Source organism: Sycon ciliatum, chromosome 1 (assembly GCF_964019385.1).
Source record: "Sycon ciliatum chromosome 1, ocSycCili1.1, whole genome shotgun sequence".
NCBI lineage: Eukaryota > Metazoa > Porifera > Calcarea > Leucosolenida > Sycettidae > Sycon > Sycon ciliatum.
Window position 1 is genome coordinate 84,254,072 of NC_088643.1, and position 6,935 is coordinate 84,261,006.

Sequence of the window (6,935 nt, forward strand, 5' to 3'; positions counted from 1 at the left end):
TTTGCTTGTCTCACAAACTGGTGAAGCGATGGACGGTGTCTACCCTGCAAAGTAGTTTGCACTGAGCGGATATAACTTAAAAGCTCTGTACTTTGTCCGCGTCAGGGTTTTCACTATATTTCGCTGCTGTTGGTATGCTTGTTTGTTTTGTTGTGTTGGGTACTTCTTAAAAATGCTATAGAGATCATATTTCCACTTGATTGCTGTGCGGAGATGGGCATCAACTCAGGGTGGCTGACTGGGCCGTGGGCAGCGGTGAGAATACGGCCGCTTTCCGAATGGCCAGAGGTGCTTCTCAAGGGCACTGTTGAGAATGGAAGAAAAGTGCGAAAGCGCATCATTGACGTTGCTGGCACGCGGATGCCAGCTCCAGTCAATATCAGCGAGCTCTGCATTCACACTATCCCAGACGGAAGATGGCACGGATTTAAAGTCATATTTCGGCTTTGCAGGAACATTCCTGAAGTGGTCTTGGGGTGCAGCAGCGGGATGTCCGTTTGCAGCAAGTTCCTCACGATAAACAGCATCAGTAGGCAGTAGGAAGTGACTGAGGATCTGTGCGTGGTCAGATGCACCAAGAGGAGCAACAGATGTAACAGAGAGTAGTAGGTGAGGATGATCTGTGAGTACAACGTCAATACACGATGTTGAGCCGTGGGGGGTAAAGTGTGTGGGGAATGTCACCATTTGCTCAAGGCCAAAACAAGAGAAGAGGTTACGGAACTCCCTTCCAGCAAGATTCGTGGTGTCACTAGGAGACCAGTCAGAGTGGCGGGCATTCAAGTCTCCTGCAAGTACTATCGCAGAATTGGGGAGGCTAATATTGGACAGACCGTCCTCTAGGAGGTCACTAAAGGCCTGGACTTGGGAGATGCTGTCTCCAGCGGGTCTGTAAACAGAGCAGATGATGAGGGGGAGTGAGGGAAGGATCACTGGCCAAAATTCGAGCCAAACCGCCTCCAGTCCATAGTAAAGGCTATGGAAGCACATAGTAAGAGAATAGGATACTAATAACTGCGAGTAAACGGGGGGGGGGGGGAGAGAACACGATGTATCTGTGATACTATCTGTGATACTACGTGAGGATTTCTGAACTGCACGGGTGAGGGAGAGCAGAGCGATCAGCAGCAACTCGAACTACTCCCTACAGGCGTATGGTAGGGAGTAGTTCGAGTTGCTGCTGATCGCTCTGCTCTCCCTCCCCGTGCAGTTCAGAAATCCTCACGTACGCTGTCGTGAGAAGGTGCTCTCTGTAGACGAGGTTGGTGATGTTCCGACGCGGCCATGGGTATAGGCCTTCACCCGATAAGAAAAAATCTTCTGCAGAGCCTGGTAAGTTAAGCACCTGACCTCAAGCACTCTTGTCTCAGTATCTAACATAATGAGCAATTTTCCTTCATTGCTCTTCAACTGCTTGTTCTTCGACTGCAAAAATGAGACAGCCCGAGATACAACGGATCCAGTGATACGGGAGAATTCCCACTGAAGTACATGTACAGTATATGGTTCAAATGGTCGCAAGACAAGGGTTCTGCCAACAATGGAGATTGTAGTAAGGAGCATGATTCCCAAGCACAGTGCGTCCGCCGCAATGTAAATCTGTACGTTCACCTATGAGTGGACTGAGGCCAGGGTATAACAATGTTTAACTTTGTATGACGCCAGTGGACATCGGAGGTAATAAGTAACTACAGCTTGATAAACTTTTAGGTCCAAAGTATATACAGATATAGCTAGCAACCATGTGTGATGAAATTGAGGTAATTATTAATTTCAAAATTGAAGATAAAAAATGGAGATCAAGTTTCGAGAGTTTGTTGAAAAGTACTAGGTTATGTAACAGCAACAACAACATCAACAACAACAAAACAATTTCTCAGTTGTACTAATAAAAGACAGCGAACGTGTAGCAGGGGTGTCCCGACGTGGCGAACTTACGGAAGGTTTACCCATAGCCGCGTCGGAACATCACCAGCCTCGTCTCCAGAGAGCACCTTCTCACGACAGTGTCATCTGGTCATAGTCGACCTGGTGACAGTAACTGTTGTCAGCTGACGAGCTTAGAGAGGGCCTAGGGACGCCATGGGCAGAAGTTGGAAAAAGAAAGAAAAAAGGCTTAAAAGAGTATAAAAAAAGAAGAAAGACGAACAACTCAGAACAAAAGCTACAAAGTTTACGAGGACTGAGTATCAAGAAGACATCCAGGAGCGAACAAAGAATACATGACTGACAGTGACGGTACAACAACAACAACAACAACAACAACAACAACAACAACAACAACAACAACAACAACAACAACAACAACAACAACAACAACAACAACAACAACAACAACAACAACAACAACAACAACAACAACAACAACAACAACAACAACAACAACAACAACAACAACAACAACAACAACAACAACAACAACAACAACAACAACAACAACAACAACAACAACAACAACAACAACAACAACAACAACAACAACAACAACAACAACAACAACAACAACAACAACAACAACAACAACAACAACAACAACAACAACAACAACAACAACAACAACAACAACAACAACAACAACAACAACAACACCACTAAAAGAGTAAGCCAACGTGCTTGCGCTGACCTATTGACTCCATCACTTTCAGTGCTCTTCAGCTCATCGCTGAGGCATGGTGAGGTCCATCTGGCTTTCAAACATGCTGTAATAAGCCCTCTCTTCAAAGATGGCAATCCATTCGAAGCTGCAAATTATCGTCCTGTGTCGCTCCTGCCACTCGTATCCAAACTACTCGAGAAGATAGTCCAGAAGCAACTTGTGGCACATCTGGAGCGATCATGTGCCATACCACCGACGCAGTTTGCCTTCCGCCGTGAGCACTGCATAGAGGACGCCCTAGTTGTAGCTACAGATGCCATCTTGAAGGCCCAGGACAACAAGTTGACCACAGGCATCTGCCTAATCGATATGTCAAAAGCCTTTGACAAGGTCAATCACTACCAATTGGTCTGGTACCTATTGGATCTCGGTCTGGACAATGCGTCCCTTCGCCGGTTCTGTGCAGCTACCTAAGCGATCGAACCAAGCAAGTGCGAATTGGCCCCACCTACAGTGTTGCTCGTAAGGGCTCATCTGGTGTACCTCAGGGCTCTGTCCTTGGACCGATCCTGTTTAGCATTTACACCCGTGATGTCCCTGCTTAGCCCATCCCGCTCCATCTCTGCAATTTGCCGACGACATTGCCGTGCACTGCCACAAGAAATCAGTAGCGCTAGCCACATCAGCCTGCCTATCTGGGGCAGTCACCAACGTCGCTGACTGGCTCAAGCATCGATATCTGCTTAATTCTTACTGATAAGAAGAGCCAGGTGCTGTCAATCTTACCACAGCACAATGCGGGTCAGCATGTCGCTGTCCGCTGCAAACAGACAGAGCGTCCCCCAGCCCAACAGCAAGGTATCTCTCTCTCTCTCTCTCTCTCTCTCTCTCTCTCTCTCTCTCTCTCTCTCTCTCTCTCTCTCTCTCTCTCTCTCTCTCTCTATGTCTCTCTCTCTCTATGTCTCTCTCTCTATGTCTCTCTCTATGTCTCTCTCTCTGTCTCTCTCTCTGTCTCTCTCTCTGTCTCTCTCTCTCTCTCTCTCTCTCTCTCTCTCTCTCTCTCTCTCTCTCTCTCTCTCTCTCTCTTTCTCTCTCTCTCTCTCTCTCTCTCTCTCTCTCTCTCTCTCTCTCTCTCTCTCTCTCTCTCTCACACACACACACACACACACACACACACACGCGCGCACTCTCGCTCTCTCTCTCTCTCTCTCTCTCTCTCTATATCTCTCTCTCTCTCTCTCTCTCTCTCTCTCTCTCTCTCTCTCTCTCCGTAGCTCTCTCCCGCTTTGAAATTTGCTTCCGTAGAATTGGGCACCATTGCCCGTTTGGCCTTGCGAAGTAAAATAAAAATCAACAACAACAACAACAACAACAACAACAACAACAACAACAACAACAACAACAACAACAACAACAACAACAACAACAACAACAACAACAACAACAACAACAACAACAACAACAACAACAACAACAACAACAACAACAACAACAACAACAACAACAACAACAACAACAACAACAACAACAACAACAACAACAACAACAACAACAACAACAACAACAACAACAACAACAACAACAACAACAACAACAACAACAACAACAACAACAACAACAACAACAACAACAACAACAACAACAACAACAACAACAACAACAACAACAACAACAACAACAACAACAACAACAACAACAACAACAACAACAACAACAACAACAACAACAACAACAACAACAACAACAACAACAACAACAACAACAACAACAACAACAACAACAACAACAACAACAACAACAACAACAACAACAACAACAACAACAACAACAACAACAACAACAACAACAACAACAACAACAACAACAACAACAACAACAACAACAACAACAACAACAACAACAACAACAACAACAACAACAACAACAACAACAACAACAACAACAACAACAACAACAACAACAACAACAACAACAACAACAACAACAACAACAACAACAACAACAACAACAACAACAACAACAACAACAACAACAACAACAACAACAACAACTCCCTAGATTGGCTAGATTACAGAGGGTCAGTACCGGGGCTAACACCCATACGGTTTAGATGGTGGCAAGACCGGGGCTCTGCCAACCGTGCCCGTGGGTGGTTGTAGTAAGGTCATCAGTGGTCATTGTTTCCGAACACGGTGGGTGGTCCTCCACCAGGCACCAATACATGCTGTCAATCAACAACATAGTACTTAGTAGTATGCCGCTCAAGACAGCTGTTTCGCTCATTCCACACGTACTAGGTACTAGTAGATAATGCAGGAATAGCATAATAAATAATTATGCAAATAATCGACGCGGAGTCAACAATTTTAGCATACATGTAGCAATAAAGAGAGCAAATTCTGCTGTCTTCGTTTGGGCAGAGCATCATTCAGGATACTGCATAATGCTGACTGGCTCGGCACGGGCACTGACTGAGTCTGTAGTCTATTTAGTAGTATTATTATTGCAGTAATCTACCAAGGTCCATGGTCTAATGTTACAATTATCATGATTATGGTCTACGCCATGCATATGCATGGCCTAGGCTAGGCCTAGGGAGTCGTAGTAGGGACTTCAGACCACGTGACTTCTTGGCCCAAAAGCGTGCAAATCGACGCCTGCACAAATCGTGTGATGGTCATATGTCAAGTCGTGTAGGGAAATGTGGAACCGTTTTTCGAAATGAAAGAAGTCTTGTACAGTTGGAGAAAGTTTCGGTTCGTCTTGTTGGAGCTTGCCTTCGTTTGGGACCAGCAAGAATGGAGCTGTTACGTTCATTTTTGACGGAGTTACGTATGCGGATGGAAGGGAAAGGTGAGAAACCATATGATCCGTCCGGGTCCCCTTCTTGAAAATGTGATATTCGTATTCTACGACCTCGAATTAGTCTAGATAGAAGGTAATCTTTATTGTTTTCACCTTCCAGAAGACCTATTTCTTGCATTATTCCTCTTTGTACTTTGCCGTGCAGCGCCGCCATAGTCACAGTATGGAAAGCAGCGAGAAGTATCCTGCGCTAAATGATGCTGATGTACAAATTGAATTGCTCTTGGCTGTTTCGGTCCATGCCTCGATTCTTGTCTCCGATGCTGTTATGCTCGATCTGGTTGAGCTCCGCAAGAATAGCTGAAAGAGTGCCGAACTGGGAGATGTGCTACATACTCTTGTTGCTATTTGCTGTATCTCTGCCGATGATGATGTGCGTGCTACGATTACCCCAGCCAATACAATGTCCTGTACATGTACATGTTGAGCTTAGCCAGTGCCTCTTCCGTGATCATTCTTTTTCTTGACACCAACCACGCCAACAGTCCGAAGCTATCTCAGGACTGTATTATCAATGTCTCCTGTTACTAACCACTACATTGTAAACCATACTATTCAGCTATTTCATGCGGAGAATCAAGATTGTTTTTGGATCTGGTGTACGGTTGCTATGCGTTGCCAAGGACAGTGGGTTCTCTCAGTTTGACATATCTCTCTGATCTCAAATGTGTGGGACGTTTGTCGGACAAATCCGGTGATAGGCGATGACTATTTTGCTTGTAACTTTAGTTTCCTTTGTCCGATTTAGAAAAACTAAAGACCAAACTCCTCAGGAAGCTCTAACCCATCCAAAAAGCAAAACATAAGCCACAGAAAACCGATTTGAAAAAATGGTCTGAAGTCCCTAGTCGTAGATCTACGACTCGTAGCTTATCATGTCAGAAGTGTAGTCATGGTAGTTGTAGTCATGGTAAAAAAAAGTAAATTATCGTATCCGTTCCCGAAGGGAACTTACGACCCGAAGGGAACTCACGACGGCCGCTAACATCCGATAACCCCTAGCGGCAGATGCAGCGCCTAACGGTGGGGGAGAGTGAGTAAGTCTCACAACCAAGTGCCGAAAGCGACCCCATTACTTTTGGCATTAGCTGCATCCATGTACCCCTTGTGCCTGGCCACAAGTTAGTTCCCAGTTGTAGTCATGGTAGTTGGCAACAAAGTAATAGTTAGTCAGACTCCGAGTATAAGTGGTGCTCTTCAGGCACAATCTTCCTCAGCCTACTCAAGCTCAACTGATGAGGGGTGAATTCCCCGAAACACTGTGTATTGAGCAGGGAGTGGTGCTTTCTTGCAGGTTCGCCGAGTCGAAGGTTCGATGGACTTCTCGTGTTCTCTGGATGGCAGTCGTGAGTCAGTCAAGTGTCAAGTCAAGTCGGTGGAATAGCGCGAGCTCCAGTGGGGGAGCAAACCCATTCCTAAACAAAATCATCGCCGAAGTCGCAACCTCTACTTCAGACTCCGAGTTGGAGATAAT

The 6,935-nt window shown here is 45.4% G+C and overlaps 1 long non-coding RNA gene across 1 annotated transcript; it reads left to right on the forward strand.

Annotated features, from left to right (window-relative positions):
* The first annotated feature begins 5,319 nt into the window (after positions 1-5,319).
* On the forward strand, positions 5,320-6,059 carry LOC135805976 (uncharacterized). Its single transcript, XR_010551194.1, has 2 exons — positions 5,320-5,449; positions 5,607-6,059. It is a non-coding gene; the product is annotated as an uncharacterized LOC135805976 (long non-coding RNA).
* Positions 6,060-6,935: the final 876 nt, after the last annotated feature.